The sequence below is a fragment of the Salvelinus sp. IW2-2015 genome, linkage group LG20, assembly GCF_002910315.2.
Source record: "Salvelinus sp. IW2-2015 linkage group LG20, ASM291031v2, whole genome shotgun sequence".
Lineage (NCBI taxonomy): Eukaryota > Metazoa > Chordata > Actinopteri > Salmoniformes > Salmonidae > Salvelinus > Salvelinus sp. IW2-2015.
In genome coordinates this window covers 64328000-64344843 of record NC_036860.1, presented here as the reverse complement: position 1 = coordinate 64344843, position 16844 = coordinate 64328000, and the positions used below count along the sequence as shown (strand labels likewise).

At 44.7% G+C, this 16844-nt stretch overlaps 3 long non-coding RNA genes across 9 annotated transcripts; all 3 read left to right on the top strand.

Annotated features, from left to right (window-relative positions):
• Window positions 1–13561: 13561 nt before the first annotated feature.
• Window positions 13562–14162, top strand: LOC139029486 (uncharacterized). 7 transcript variants are annotated; one of them, XR_011481810.1, is made up of 5 exons: window positions 13562–13617; window positions 13679–13803; window positions 13851–13913; window positions 13951–13982; window positions 14013–14085. It is a non-coding gene; the product is annotated as an uncharacterized lncRNA (long non-coding RNA). The 7 variants fall into 7 exon arrangements; XR_011481808.1 differs by having other exon boundaries at window positions 13573–13617; window positions 13718–13803; XR_011481811.1 differs by lacking the exon at window positions 14013–14085 and adding an exon at window positions 14104–14162 and having other exon boundaries at window positions 13579–13637; window positions 13718–13803.
• A 36-nt stretch (window positions 14163–14198) lies between these two features.
• LOC139029485 (uncharacterized) lies at window positions 14199–15298 on the top strand. The gene is made up of 3 exons (XR_011481806.1): window positions 14199–14268; window positions 14887–15017; window positions 15276–15298. It is a non-coding gene; the product is annotated as an uncharacterized lncRNA (long non-coding RNA).
• LOC139029484 (uncharacterized) lies at window positions 14339–14800 on the top strand. Its single transcript, XR_011481805.1, has 3 exons — window positions 14339–14382; window positions 14443–14526; window positions 14721–14800. It is a non-coding gene; the product is annotated as an uncharacterized lncRNA (long non-coding RNA).
• Window positions 15299–16844: the final 1546 nt, after the last annotated feature.

The following is a 16844-nucleotide window of genomic DNA, read 5'->3' as shown; positions in this document are numbered from 1 at the left end:
GCATCTAAGAAGAGGACAACGAAACGTATTTCATTTAACTGTTGAAAGCAAGGAAGGAATGAAGCAACAATAGAGAGAGAAAGAGATATAAGAGCTATTATATTTCATAATTAAAATTAAATTAGCTGGCCTATACTTTTAACTTTGTAGGTGCAACAGAATCGCATGAGCTCTCCCTGCTTTATAATGGTTTGAACAATGTGCGTAATTTCAGTCCATATAATACAGTATAATACAACAAAGTACAGTAATACAGTTCACACTCAAAAAGATTAGCCTACTGGAGCTAGTTTCTTCGTTTTACCCAAGAGAGCATATAGCTAGCTACATCTATGGGCTTTCATGTTGTGAGTAATGTGCAGTAGCCTATATCATATACAGTGCATTCAGAAAGTTTTCAGACCCCATGACTTTTTCCACATTTTGTTACGTTACAGCCTTATTCTAAAATTGTTTAAATAATTTTTTGCCCTCATCAATCTACACACAATACCCTGTAATGACGAAGTGAAAACAGGTTTTTAGATATTTCTGCCAATTTATAAAAACAAAAAAACGGAAATACCTTATTTACATAATTATTCAGAACCTTTGCTATGAGACTCGAAATTGAGCTCAGGTGAATCCTGTTTCCATTGATAATGATTGAGATGTTTCTACAACTTGATTGGAGTCCACCTGTGGTAWATTCAATTGATAAGATAAGATCCCACAGTTGACAATGTATGTCAGAGCAAAAACCAAGCCATGAGGTCAAAGAATTGTGCGTAGAGCTCTGAGACAGGATTGTGTCGAAGCACAGATCTGGGGAAGGGTACAAAAACATTTCCGCTGCATTGAAGGTCCCCAAGAACACAGTGGCCTCCATCATTCTTAAATGGAAGAAGTTTGGAACCACCAAGACTCTTCCTAGAGCTGGCCGCTTGGCCAAACTGAGCAATCGGGGGAGAAGGGCCTTCATCAGGGAGGTGACCAAAAACCCAATGGTCACTCTGACAGAGCTCCAGAGTTCCTCTGTGGAGATGGGAGAACCTTCCAGAAGGACAACCATCTCTGCAGCAATCCACCAATCAGGCCTTTATGGTAGAGTGGCCGGACGGAAGCCACTCCTCAGTAAAAGGCACATGACAGCCGCTTGGAGTTTGCCAAAAGGCATCTAAAGACTCTCAGACCATGAGAAACAAGATTCTCTGGTCTGATGTTACCAAGACTGAACTCTTTGGCCGGAATGCCAATCATCACATCTGGAAGAAACCTGGCACCATCCATACGGTGAAGCATGGTGGTGGCAGCATCATGCTGTGGGGATGTTTTTCAGCGGCAGGGACTGGGAGACTAGTCAGGATCGAGGGAAAGATGAACGGAGCAAAGTACAGAGAGATCCTTGATAAAAACCTGCTCCAGAGCACTCAAGAGCCTGTCTCTTATACACATCTAGATGTGTATAAGAGACAGGCACAGAAGTGGCTTCGGGACAAGTCTCTGAATGTCCTTGAGTGACCCAGCCAGAGCCCGGACTTGAACCCGATCAAATATCTCTAGAGAGACCTGAAAATAGCTGTGCAGCGATGCTCCCCATCCAACCTGACAGAGCTTGAGAGGATCTTCAGAGAAGAATGGGAGAAACTCCCCAAATACAGGTGTGCCAAGCTTGTAGCGTCATACCCAAGAAGACTCGAGGCTGTAATCGCTGCCAAAGGTGCTTCAACAAAGTACTGTGTAAAATGGTCTGAATACTTATGTAAATGTGATATTTCAATATTTCATTTTTAATAATTTTGCTAACATTTCTAAAAACCTGTTTTTGCTTTGTCGTTATGGGGTGTTGTGTGTAGATTGATGAGGAATAAAGCTATAACATAACCAAATGTGGAAAAAGTGAAGGGGTCTGAATACTTTCCGAATGCACTGTACAGTATGTATTGGATAACGGCACAATCTTTTGGGCTTGGTCTCATTAAATGTCTTTAATGTATGCTTTAATGTATGCCTCATCAGGCTCATTTAATCAAAGCTCTAATCAAATCCATACTTAGGCCTATTTATTAGCTTTATCATGCTTTTGAATGACACTTCAGGTTTTGGTGGGGCATACCGGGTTACCCGGGAGAAAAGGGATTTATTCTCGGGATGGAACATTTGTAAAATACTGGGAAAATATTAAATCCCCAGTGTGTACTCTCCGTCCATCTTCTTGTGCTTCAGGACCACTGCACAGTCATTGTAGTTGGTTGGTCGCCTCTACCGTAATGTCCTTCACCTGGTTATAGTCTGGAAAAAACGACGATGTTCAAAGGACTTTTAATATTGTAATCCTGGGATTTTCAACTAGATTCAGCCACAGGACGATTTTTTCATGAGTGGACATAATTACAAATAATTTGTAGACTGCAAATCGACCGCAAGAAGCCCAAACTGTAAGACTGTAGAAGCCCCAAACTGTAAGACTGTAAGAAGCCCAAACCTGTAAGCTTGTAAGAAGCCCAACTGTAAGACTGCAAGAAGCCCAAACTGATAAGACTGTAAGAAGCCAAACTGTAAGACTGTAAGAGCCAAACTGTAAGACTGTAAGAAGCCCAACGTAAGATGAAGAACCCAAATGTAAGACTGCAAGACGGCCCAAAACAGATCTAATATTTGACTAAAACATAATAATCTCAAACATTGCTTATGTTTGTATACGGTCACATACACTCACCGGCCAGTTTATTAGGTACACCCTTCTAGTACTGGGTCGGACCCCCCTTTGCCTCCAGAACAGCCTGAATTCTTCKGGGCATTCTACATGTTGGACCATGCTGACGCCAGGGCATTATGCAGTTGCTGAAGATTGGACGGCAGTACATTCATGCTGAGAACAGCTTGTTCTAGCTCATCCCAAAGATGCTCTATTGGGTTGAGGTCATGTTTCAGGCCATGTTTTTCCACTCGTCAATTGTCCAGTGTTGGTGATTTCTCTCTCTCTTTCACTATGTTTAGAATCACAACAGTTCCCAGATGAAACCAAGATCACCAACTTTTAACAGATATGCTGGTTTGTTATGAAGATGCTGAGAGAAGGCTCTTCTCTTGTTAAGGCAAGCATATGACTTATCTTGTTAGGGCAAGCAGAGGCCTTCTCTTATTAGGGCAAACAGAGGACTTCTCTTGTTAGGGCAAGCAGAGGCCTTCTCTTATTAGGGCAAACAGAGGACTTCTCTTGTTAGGGCAAGCAGATGACTTATCTTGTAAGGGCAAGCAGAGGACTTCTCTTGTAAGGGAGGCAGAGGACTTCTCTTGTAAGGGCAGGCAGAGGACTTATCTTGTAAGGGTAGGCAGAGGACTTCTCTTGTAAAGGCAAGCAGAGGACTTATCTTGTAAGGGAGGCAGAGGACTTCTCTTGTAAAGGCAGGCAGAGGACTAGAGCAGTGGAGGATCCTCAGAGGAGGAAGGGGAGGACCATCTTTATCAGTGTAAAAGGTGAAATTGTTATTTRTTATGAAACYTTTTAGATAAAACTACACTAAATATATTCACATCACCAAATAATTAATTAAAACACACTGTTTTGCAATGAAGGTCTACAGTAGCCTCAGTAGCACTCTGTAGTGTAGCACCATGGTGTAGCCGGAGGACAGCTAGTTTCCGTCCTCCTCTGGGTACATTGAATTCATTATAAAACCGAGAGAAAGCGAGCTTGCTATATTTTGTTGTATTAATTTTCACTTTAACTTTCACTTAGCTAGCGAATGCAGCTAGCTAGTTTAGCCTACTCAAACACCAGGCTCAAACAGAGAGGGATGCTATGTTAGCTAGCTGGCTATGGCTATCCAACACTGGAACTCTTCCAAGTCAAYGTAAGCTTTTGGTTTTATTAATTTATTGCCACCTTGGCTGCCAGTGTAACTGCTAAACTGCTTGCTGACTGTACACTGTACTGCATGATTGCAGTGGGTTTACTAACACYTTAGTTCTAGTAACTATGTTGACTGACGTTAGTGAATATGGGGACAACGATGTAGGCTCTGTGTAGCGCTTAACGGTTATGATATCAAGGTTTGGCTTGGAAAGGTTTTTCGCCTGGTCACAGACAGCTAATGTGTTGTGAACTGAAGTCTACAAGTGAAGGGAAAATGTGAGAGGAGGAGATCGCGTAAATGCGAGAAGGAATTATACAATGAGAAAAGTGATCATGTTGTTTTTATGTGGCTCCTATGAAAGTGAACTGTGTTTGTGTGTGATCAGGGGTGCATTCATTCCGTCGATTCTGGTGAAAACATTTCTTAAGGGTAAGAAAACGTAATGAAACGGATAAATTGCAGGCAAAGGCTAGACAACCTAGCCAATGAATGAAAGTTTACAGATTTAGAGAAAAATGGAAAATTCAAGTATCATGTAGAAGCCTAAACCTATCGATGRTACATTGAACTGGGTGAATGTAATATGAATGACAGTCATCCAATATGCTGTAATAGAAATAAGGACATGCTCATAAAACAAAAAAGGATGAATTCACCATGTATCACTGTCTTTTCGTATGCGTGGAGCTTACTGCGGCATCATGACGATCTTCACACAAGGAGAAAGAACATAATGATACGGTAGGAATATTTGTCCATCTTAGTACATCTTCAATACCCTAACCAAGGTGGCTGTCCTTTAGTTAGGTTGCCTGGATGCCAATGCCCATTCTAGTGTTTATATATTCTGTTATCCTCTGGGCCGACTTGGTGAGGTTGACGTTGACGTTGGTCTGTGGAGTCAGAAGATGACCATTGACGTTGGTCTGTGGAGTCAGGAGTTGACTTGTCCGTTGGTCTGTGGAGTCAGGAGTTGGATGTTGATTGGTCTGTGGAGTCAGGAGATTGATGTTGTCATTGTTCTGTGGAGTCAGGGATGTGTTGACGTTGGTCTGTGGAGTCAGGAGATTGATGTTGCTGGCTGTGGAGTCAGGAGGTTGACATTGACGTTGGTCTGTGGAGTCAGGAGATTGATGTTGACGTTGGTCTGTGGAGTCAGGAGGCTGACATTGACGTTGGTCTGTGGAGTCAGGAGATTGATGTTGACGTTGGTCTGTGGAGTCAGGAGGTTGACATTGACGTTGGTCTGTGGAGTCAGGAGATTGATGTTGTCATTGTTTGTGGAGTCAGGAGTTGACATTGACGTTGGTCTGTGGAGTCAGGAGATTGATGTTGTCATTGGTTTGGAGTCAGGAGGCTGACATTGACGTTGGTCTGTGGAGTCAGAAGATTGATGTTGTCATTGTTTGTGGAGTCAGGAGGTGACATTGACGTTGGTCTGTGGAGTCGGAGTTGATGTTGATCGTTGGTCTGTGGGTCAGGAGGTTGACATTGATGTTGGTCTGTGGAGTCAGGAAGATTGATGTTGTATTGGTTTGTGGTGTCAGGAGGTTGACATTGACGTTGGTCTGTGGAGTCAGGAGATTGATGTTGTCATTGGTTGTGGAGTCAGGAGGCTGACATTGACGTTGGTCTGTGGAGTCAGAAGATTGATGTTGTCATTGGTTTGTGGAGTCAAGAGGAGGTTTGACATTGACGTTGGTCTGTGGAGTCAGGAGATTGCCGTTGCCGTTGGTCTGTGGAGTCAGGAGATTGACGTTGCTGTTGGTCTGTGGAGTCAGGAGATTGACGTTGCCGTTGGTCTGTGGAGTCAGGATGTTTGGCGTTGGTCTGTGGAGTCAGGATGCCCATGGATACTCTAAGCTTGTCTTTGTAGGGGACGAAGACTGGGGAGTCGTACACCAGGCCCACAATGTACCACTTCCCTGCAAACACATAGAAAGTACACACAGAGAGACTCAATCAAGCCTACCAGAGTAACCCTATAAGAATAACACCTAGCCAGTCATACCCCAGCCTCTTCCCTGCAAGCTGAACATAACATACAGACAGTAGGCTACACATAGAGAGTCAAACCTACACCAGTATAGTCCTTGGTTTTAATGAGAGAATTTACAGTCAGAGAGGGAAACATGGCCTGCACTCACACATCAGCAATTTGACTCTTTCAACAGCGTCAACAACAGGAAGAGTCTGTAAATCAGGCAGCAAGACATGTATCTCATAAGGCAGTTGTATGTCCGTGGTTGTCCAGTGTGTCTCCCCCATGGGCGGAGGGAACTTGGCGTGTATTGCTAGTCATCCTGTCAGTGTTGCAACCCTTTGACCCCTAGCACTGTTTGCTTCGGGTTCAGCCTCAGCCTCTGTCCTAATGCTACCCTGTCCCCACCACCACTGGGACACACCATTCCCTTCCCTATCAGACAGCCAATAACAAACAGAGTACTGAACATGTGGGGTAGGGTAACATGTCGATTACTAAGAACTTATTTAAATTAAAGACTCACAGACTAAAGGTCAAAGTGAACAACTAATTCCTTGGAAAACTGCCCGTGTGGCATCGATATGAGTCAGAAGCATTTATTCTAGTGTCAAAATGTACTACAAAATGTAAATAGGATAATTTTGCCCATAAAGTCAGTCTTGTCTAAAACAGAGTTTGGAAGCTCAGTGCATCACAGCGAGTTGGTTGGGTTTGGATTACAATTATGTCAACAAATCCTACCCCCTTTATGCCAAGCTCCACGTGCAAATCGCCCCTCTGTCCACTTCGCTTTCCTTCTTTGAATTGGCCTCCGTTGTTTCATCGCCCCCAATGCGGTCAAAGGATCACGGCCATTTGAGACTGACCATGCAATACATGCTTCCTGCACGTTGCACAMCCAACAACCGTGGTTTACCTGCCTTGCCGAAGGACCCTATTGTGCAGAATAGGTGGTTGGCAGCCTAGCGGGTAGGAACGTTGGGCCAGTAACCGAAAGGTTGCAGGTTCAAATGCCCAAGCTGACTAGGTGAAACATCTGTCTATGTGCCCTTGAGCAAGGCACTTAACCTGAATTGTTCCAGGGTCACTGTCAGTAATGGCTGATCCCTGGCCATGACCCCACTCTCTGAGGGTCTCTCAGGGGGAGTGGGATATCCAAAAAAACAAATGTCCAATTCACATGTACTTGTGTGAAACACCTTTTCCATATTATGATTTTTTTCAAATGTTATCATAATTAGGTGGGTGCTTACATTTGACAAAATCATAATATGYAAAAGGTGTTCCTACTAATTATTTGCCTACTTAAGCAATGTCACTAAGCTAGTGTAATTTTGACGAAACTGTCACGTTAGCCTATGAGGTGCAACCCATGTCTAGGGCACAAATAAATACTGGATGCAGCTATGGTAGCTAACTCGTGTCTGACTACAACGGTGTACTCACTAGCAGCAACAAACTTAACCAACCCAGGGCCATAGCGTAACATGTCACAGTTGGTTGTATAGTGTAACGGCGTCACCGGCTTGAATCCAATCCAATCGGGAGCCAGTCAGTCTACATCTGTAAAGCATAGAAATAGCTTCAAAACGTGATTACGTTATTTCTTAAACTATTTTAGGGATGATGACAATCGTTGACTCAATTATACAAAATGTACAGTTTGGTGCCAGACAGATCCCCTGGTTATGAACGGAATGCCGGGACTTACCAGAACGAGCAAAGGTGGGTATCATAACATGTCAAGCAATGTAAAAATAATTGTATTCACCGTTCGCTTGCTATTTTCGCAGCTTGTCAGGCAGGATCTCAGAGTAAAAGTGTGTCATGCAACACAAATACCCGTGTGGCACCTCCTCCGTTGATGCCAGAATCTCCCTGGACTCCTCATGAAAAGGACATCCTGAAGTCTCTCATAGTGACCAGAGTTACTGCCCTGATGACAGACGGCTTCGTCAACAACGAGAGGTAATGTGTGCAATGTGAAAAGTTGTATTAAAAAAAACCRGGCTTGATAAACTAGCTAGTAGACTAATTCCCCAGCCAGGAAGATGCCACTAACAGAGTTATTTTGGTTGTGAAGTGCATTAGCGAAAAGCTTTGTCCTTTATTTAGAACAAAATGCAATTTATCACTTGGCTCTCTATTATATCACCCTGTCACAGGCCCTCCCAGCCGTCACCACCTCATCAGATTGCCTGTTGCAGTTGTTGGAGAGATGTACAGATGGCAGCAGAACATGCAGCATAGTGAAGACTTGACTTCACTGTGAGCATAACTATGAATGGAACAGTCAGCCACATGTTGGCAAGTATCCGGTTAGACAAACCTGTCATCGACAACAGCTTTTACAGGCTCATCATTTGTACAAATACACAAGGTAACACACTTCATTACTTTGATACATTTGAAAACCCAATAGTGAAACATAATGTATATAAATTGGCATTATTTGTTTGCTTATTTTCTACTTCTTAGATGCATATAATGTCCAGGTCATAACCTAACCAGGTGGAACCAGCCTGAGCCCTGTGTTCACCATATAATGTCCAGGTCATAACCTAACCAGGTGGAACCAGCCTGAGCCCTGTGTTCACCATATAATGTCCAGGTCATAACCTAACCAGGTGGAACCAGCCTCAGCCTGAAGTGAAATAGGAAGGTGAACACAGTGATCAGGTTGGTTTCACCAGGCTGATCATAACCACCATTGATAATGTAATCAGTGCTGTGTGTGCGTGTGCGTGTGTGTGAGAGACCAACCAGTATATTTGATCGGGGGCCAGGAGCTGATCTATGCTGCTATTCCCATCAATGGGGCTCTGGCAAAGACCTCACCTCCAGCCTCACCTCTTGCCTGCTCACCAATGGTCATCGATGACAACAGAATTTGGTAGGTTTAGTCTGACCTGTTCAAACCTCAACGTAGTACCTGTTTGTTTATCCGATATCACCTACCCATTACTGCCATTGGTAATAGAACAGTGACTGTGTGTGTTTTCACAGATGCAGAGTCCAGCAATAGCAACACCCGTTTGATTCCARGTGTCACTGATGAACTCTGCCTATTTTTACAGATGGACTGGAGATGGTTATGCCAGCCGGCATCCTCAGTCATTTGATGGGGAGACCATAATAGGGTACGTTTATTCTGACCTGTTCATACATCAACATAGTACCTGTTTGTGTGTCAGATATGACTTATCCTAACTGCCTTTGGTAATAGAACAGTGACTGTGTGTGTATGCATTCACAGAAACATGTATGGAGCCAGCACATGGAGACAGACGGGCTTGATACTGATGTCTCTGAATGGAGAGAGACCTGGCACTCGGTACTACCATTTTACTAGACACAAATTTTACTTGTATTGTCTATTTGTATTATTGAATTGAATGTTATCAGTCAAAATGAGGAGGGAGAAACCCTGTGTATTCTGCACCAGGATCAGGGAACTACTGTTGTATATGAGGGGGACAGCTGCAGACAAGGTTTTGACAGATGGGTGTGTCTTGGTGGTGGCAAGGACACACCCACATCAAACCACACCCCCAAGCCAACTCACGTTGTGCTTCTGTCATGGTCGCCAGCATTTCTTGAGGAGCAAGCCAAAAAATGAGGCCAAATCAGCGGTTGCTGTTCCCCTTCAATGTTACACGCCGCCTAATGAAAAACTAAGACAACAGACTGACTGGCAGGCAAAGAGGGTTCCCTATTGCCCTCTTAAAATTAAGTTAATTGTTTCCCTCAAAGATGAGTTCACACTGATGGAGTTACCCAGATAGTGTGATGTGAAATGCTTTGTTGAAGCAGAGCAGGCCCTTCACTGATGCACCCTGGGTAATGAAAGCAAGCAGATGAAAGAATGGAGAAAGAGGCATGATGACATGTATGAGTCTGGTCTCTCAACCTTCTGCAGGTCAATGTCTCTCTGAGGCTGTACTTCCTCATGGACACCCATCACCATCACCATGGCCACTGTCACCAAGGTGATCCTCATTGTTGCAGAGGAAGAGGAAGAAAAAAAAGAGAGGAAGACAAGTACCCTGTTCTGGAACCACAATGAAGTCATAGTCATAGATTAAGGGACATTTGGGCTTTTTTTTGAACAATTATTCAATTCACTGTTTGTCCTTCTACCAACCAAGAAGCCTTTGTTAATGACTGAGTCATACACTGGGAAACATTGTCAGTCAGAAGAGCAAAAGGTCATTTTACAATACAACAATTAACAATCCAACAATTTAAATACTTTTTATTAATATGGATTTGCCGTTGGCAATGTTTTTTTTTAAATGCATGATTTACAGCCAGCTAGTCTTTTAGATTACGTCAGTGTGTTGCAGACAACATACACCTTACACACCTCCTCCACACACACTCTGTATGACATACTAAGCATGGCAACCTGTCCAACAAAGTAACACACACCTTCCCTTCTCTGCCATTGCTCATTGTTCCTGAGTACCACAACAGAACAGAAAAACAAGACAAATTAAATGTGCATCATGTGGCCAGGTCAGTGAGAAGAACAGGTTATTATTATTACTGAACTGGAGTGATTCTTTCTGACCAGAGATACAGAATTATGGCCCAATCAATCATCAGTTAGGAGAAAGATGTTTTGGTCCCCACACAATGCACACTACCCCATGATAGGTTAATGTGTCTGATGCAGTTTTCTTGACAGATCAAGGGCTAGAGTGCATTGAGAACAAGGACAAAAAAAAAAWATATATATTATATTCAATGCAGGCTTCTAGTGCTATATCCTACTTCCTGTTTCTCATAGCATCATGCCTCACGATTGGCTCAAGCATACCATATAAGTGATGTGAACGATGATAAAAAAGCATGGTATAGACCATTACTTACTGGTCCTTTGAGACTCTTCACTTCAATACAACACAGTGGATAAACATACTGTTTCCATTCATCAATCTGTTTTATTCATTAGCCATAATCCCAGTACTATAGAAGAGCAATGCATTGATTTTATAAATACATCAGACATTCTTTAATACACTTAGTTAGGGACATAACGGTTACTCTTGTGGAATGAGGGCTCACTGGTATGGCAGCACTAGAGCAGTGGTCACCAACCGGTCGATCATGATCCGACAATTCGATCTCCAAGGCATTCCTAGTCGATCACCAAACATTTCTGTTAAAAACCCACCGATAAAGCCTTGCGTTCCTATTGTTTAGTTTTATTTAGTGCTGTTGGCGAGAGGTGCACTTGATTCAGAAGCCCTAGCGCCGGGAAGGCCAAGTGGTTTTAACCATTTCATGTGTCTGAAGGTAAAACTCTGCCTACCCGGCCGGCCCAGAGAGCAAATCAAGTGCACCTATAGGCCTACCACTGGCCAATCAGATAGCTGAGATCACCATGACTGCACAGTGATCTGAGCCATCTGTGAGATTTCAAAACCATGACCAGAGAGATGCAATTTGTTAAAATACACATTCTCCCTACTTCCACTAATGCTACAACCAGCACTGCAGCTGTAATGAAGGAATACAACCAGCACTGCAGCTGTAATGAAGGAATACAACCAGCACTGCAGCTGTAATGAAGGAATACAACCCAGCACTGCAGCTGTAATGAAGGAATACAACCAGCACTGCAGCTGTAATGAAGGAATACAACCAGCACTGCAGCTGTAATGAAGGAATAGCAAAGTGTTTCAATAAGCTTGCGTTGTTATTATTAGCAGCTTGTCTTTTTCAAAATCAAGGAATATTTCACTTTCTCTGGTCATAGGAGTAACAACATGAATTGGTGCATGAGGCAGAAATAATGCAGTGCTACTTGAGTTTCAGCTGGACTGTGTCACTCTCACCTCAGACTGACCATCAGATGCAGGCCATGAGTCCAGTAAAAAAAAAGATTATGCTCACTCAGCTGTGCCTCACAATGAATACAACAATTACCAGTGTGATCATATACCACATTTAAAAAATATATCATTTCAAAATGGTCTGAGGAGAACAACATTGGCAGGGCAAGTCAAGCGTAGCCAATATACAGTGATAATGTCTTCGGCCCATAACCTACTGCACAAACCTCATTGCTACAGAACAGTTTTGAATTGGTTAATGTTGCATAGGCTTACATTTAAAAAATACATATGAGCAGTAAATCTCAGCTTGCATTTTGAATCAGAAAGTGATCTTGACTCAGAAAAGGTTGGTGACCACTGTACTAGAGAATGATAGAGGCCTCTAGTAGCCAAAAGGCCATGTTAGCATGGGCAGCGCCATTGAGGGCTTCCACAATTTGAATGTAGTCAACTGGGTGGGACTTCCAACTTCATTGACTGATCCATCCTGGTGACCCTGTTGGAGTCATGTCCAACCGGGTCATCAGGAGGGATCGGCCAATCGTGAATAAGACAATGGACTACTTCCTAATGGAGACCACTCCATGCTGCCACAGGCATTATACATGGCACAGATACAAAGATGAGTCCTTTATCTATCTCTATGGGTAGCAGTAGGCAGCAGCAATGAGGCTTTTTCTGGGAAACACAGCCTCCCTCTGGTTAAAGATGTGACCAACATCCTGTCACTCTCTCACACTACTATAGCTCCCATTGGTTTGACAGACATAGGGGCTTGGTTTCCCTAAAAAGCATGTTCAATGGAGACATGTTTCATTCCAGGACTAGGCTTAATCTGTGTCCGGGAAACCGGCCCAAAGACACATAACCTCAGAGAGCCTGTGACAGACAACAGTCTGTCTCTATTCAGTGTCATAAGATAGTGGGCTGGTGCCATCATAGGTTTGGGTTCTGGTTACAGTCAAACAGGTAGACATATAAACTCACGGAAACCCTTCACTCACTTCCAGAATCCTGAGACATCAAAGCTTTGATTTCACACACATAAAATAACTAACAAATGCAATGCATAGCCACGACACAGTCAATGCACAATCAAATAAAGAATGAATAATACTTTATAAAATAATAATTTAAAATTACAAAAAAGTGGGAATGGAAACATCTGGGGCAGACAAGAGGTGAATCTCAATAGTCTAAAACAGATTCCTCTCCTTGTCTCCTCTGCTTCAACACAAGGTGTAAACAATATGGCAATTGTTCACCTCTCCACTCCTTAGATCAGTGCAGATGGAGGAAAGGAGACAAGGAAAGGAAGCCACTTCAGAATATTGCCCAATGCCCATTTGGACTCCTCTGGGGCTGCCCAGACAGGTGCCACCTTGTGGTCATACTACCATTTGACACCCCAGGATCACAAGTGTCAAAGCAGCATTCTCATATAACCCCAAATTGTATACACTCTTCTTTACAACATTTTTTCCCGCTTAATTTAAAAATGTTCTTCCTCAAACATTTGACAAATGAAACGATCATCACTAGTAATAAATACACTGATACTGATGGGTGGAGATGGAGAACTATGTCGTCACTTCCTCTTCCTCATCAGCGAGGTGTGCACGTGTAACACAACAAGAGACACACCAGACAGAAGACGAGGAGAATCATTGTGCCTCGGTCTCCACCATCGATTTCACACAGACAGGATATTTGGCTGACGAAACCGGCTCATAATTTGTTTGTTTTGAGAGGACATGGTGACACATCACGTAGAGTACTGCCGACGGTACGAGAGCTTGGGAGGAGTCACACGCCATGTCCTCGGAGCTGAGGGAATAACAGCATGACAGACCGAGAGGAATGTCTAGCCATAACAAGAGAAGCAAGGATCAAACAGAGGTGCCTGGGAAGGGTGAGAGTTTGGGTGAGAGGTTGGGAGACTGGGTGAGAGGTTGGGAGACTGGGTGAGAGGTTGGGAGACTGGGTGAGAGGTTGGGCTGAGAGGTTGGGAGACTGGGTGAGAGGTTGGGAGACTGGGTGAGAGGTTGGAGACTGGGTGAGAGGTTGGGAGACTGGGTGAGAGGTTGGGTGAGAGGTTGGGAGAGGTTGGAGACTGGATGAGAGGTTGGGAGACTGGGTGAGAGTGGATTGGAGGTTGGAGACTGGTGAGAGACTGGATGAGAGGTGAGGGACTGGGTGAGAGACTGGATGAGAGGTTGGGAGACTGGGTGAGAGACTGGATGAGAGGTTGGAGACTGGATAGAGGTGAGGGACTGGGTGAGAGGTTGGGTGAGAGGTTGGGAGACTGGGTGAGAGGTTGGAGATGGGTGGGAGACTGGGTGAGAGACTGGATGAGAGGTTGGGAGACTGGGTGAGAGACTGGATGAGAGGAACTGGGTGAGAGTTTGGGTGAGAGGTTTGGGAGACTGGGTGAGAGGTTGGGAGACATGCCTAACAGGAGTGATCATGGGTTAGCAGGTACAAAGATGGGGGTGCGTTGATAAAGTGATGGGGAAATGTGGGTTAATACCTGATGATAGGACAGAGGAACAGACAAGGGAGCGATAGAGAGTGAGGGAGTAGGGTGTTATGGGAAGTAGGAGTGAAGGTTAGGGTAGGGGTGATGGGTTAGAGTAGGTGCTATGGGATAGTAGGATGGAAGGGTTTAGGGTAGGGGGTGAATGGGTTAGCGTAGTGTGCTATGGGATAGTAGGGAGTGAAAGGGTTAGGGTAGGGGGTGATGGGTTAGCGTAGCGGTGCTATGGGACAGTAGGAGTGAAGAGGTTAGGGTAGGGGGTGAAGGGTTAGCGTAGGGTGCTATGGGACAGTAGGGAGTGAAGGGTTAGGGTAGGGGGTGAGGGTATTAGCGTAGGGTGCTATGGGATAGTAAGGGAGTGAAGGGTTAGGTGACGGGGTGATGGGTTAGCATAGGGTGCTTATGGGATGTAGGGAGTGAAAGGGTTAGGTAGGGGGTGAAGGTTAGGGTAGGGGGTGATGGGTTAGCGTAGGGTGCTATGGATAGTAGGGAGTGAAGGTGCTAGGGTAGGGGGTGAGGGTTAGCATAGGGTGCTATGGGATAGTAGGGGGTGAAGGGTTAGGGTAGGGGGTGAAGGGTTAGGGTAGGGGGTGATGGGTTAGCGTAGGGTGCTATGGATAGTAGGGGGTGAAAGGGTTAGGGTAGGGGGTGATGGGTTAGCAGTAGGGTGCTATGGGATAGTAGGGGTGAAGGGTTAGGGTAGGGGGTGATGGGTTAGAGTAGGGTGCTATGGGACAGTAGGGAGTGAAGGGGTTAGGGTAGGGGGTGATGGGTTAGAGTAGGGTGCTATGGGACAGTAGGGAGTGAAGGGTTAGGTAGGGGGTGATGGTTAGCATAGGGTGCTATGGATAGTGGGGGTGAAGGTTAGGGTAGGGGGTGCATGGGTTAGCATAGGGTGCTATGGGATAGTAGGGGGTGAAGGGTTTTAGGGTAGGGGGGTGATGGGTTAGCTGTAGGGTGCTATGGGATAGTAACGGGGGCTGAAGCGGTTAGGGTAGGGCGTGAAGGGTTAGAGTAGGGTGCTATGGGATAGTAGGGGGGTGAAGGGTTAGGGTAGGGGGGTGAAGGGTTAGGGTAGGGGGTGATGGGTTAGAGGTACGGGGCGTGAAGCGGTTGCGTAGGGTGCTATGCGGATACGTAGGGGGTGCAGGGTTAGGGTAGGGGGTGATGGGTTAGGGTAGGGGGTTGATGGTGACAGGGTCTGTGAATCTGAGATGGTAAACTCACAGTAAAGGCACAGTACTCTGTGTTGATCATTCATGCTGCTGACAAGATGAAACAAGAAAGTAGAACAAACAACAATAACGAAAATAAGCATATTTTCTCTCTCTTCCTCTCCTCTTCCCCCTTCGAGCAAGGACCATCTTCAGATCAGGTCTCTCCAACCCTGTTCCTGGAGAGCTACCCTCCTGTAGGTTTTCATTCCAACCCCAGTTTTAACTGACCTGATTCAGCTTATCAATTATTAGAATCAGGTGCGCTAGATTATGGTTGGAGTGAAAACCTACAAGACGGTAACTCTCCAGGAACAAGGTTGGAGAGGCCTGGTTTAGATCGTTCGGCTTGCTGCACCAGAGTCAGAGTCTCCTTCTGTCTGTAGCACCACAGTATTATCCTCAACAGAGACAGAGGAGGTTAGTGCTTTTCCCTTCAGCGCGCTCTTCGGCAAGCTTTAAAATGTCTACTATGCCATACAAGACGAAGCCAATCCATTGGGCCCAACCTGCACAATGTTGACACAGACAAAAAATAAACGAATTTACCCAGAATCAGAACATTCAGAATCTGAATCTTCTACCCAGAATCAGAACATTCTGAAGCAGGTTTGAAACTGTAAGAGTCATTGGTGCTCCAGCAGCTGGGAGTTGGTCTGTAGATTCTATAGTTGAAGACTAGGAGGAGCACCCCTAGTGGGTGGGGTCAGGAGAAAGCCGAGCACAATTGTGGATATAGAAAAACATTAGAATTTGAATTGGCATATTATCAGGAACTTGAACATACAATCATCCTTTTGTTTTAAAATGTGTAAAGACTATTCTACAAATTAAATATATTTGGTATAATGCAGACATTTAAATATATTAGAGAGCTTCTTCACAGCTGTACATTGCACTGCCACTGCTGGAGCCCTATTGCACTTAAATCCATCAGTTTCAGATTAGCTGTATGTCTAACATGGATGGGCCGAGTCAACACCACTAAAACCAAATCGGCCATTTTGTGTCACAACAGAAGCCACTGGTCACTGATTGGGCAGTGTGCAGGTTGGGCCTATGAGGGAGTGACCTCAACATGAGACGGACAAACCGACAGGACTGTTTCCTTCATTCAATTGAAGTTCTTTCATTGTGTCAAGTTCCTCTAGCTAGGACTCTTACATTTGGAGTAAGTTACTATGTTTTTGCATTCTGGACATGCCACACGCCCCTCTCAGCCAGCGAGCTATGTCCTTCCAGCGAGCGTTCCTATAGCTCCAGGTCAGGTCAAGGTCAAGCTCCGGGGGGAGGTGCCTTTAGAGGTCAAAGGTCACTCTAGGTCTATCGTGGGATATGGTGTCAGATTGGCTTGTCATGTGACCTGGACGAGCCAGATGCCCCTCACTGAGGTAACGAGGGGTGTGGGCTTAGAGAGAGCAGAGAGGT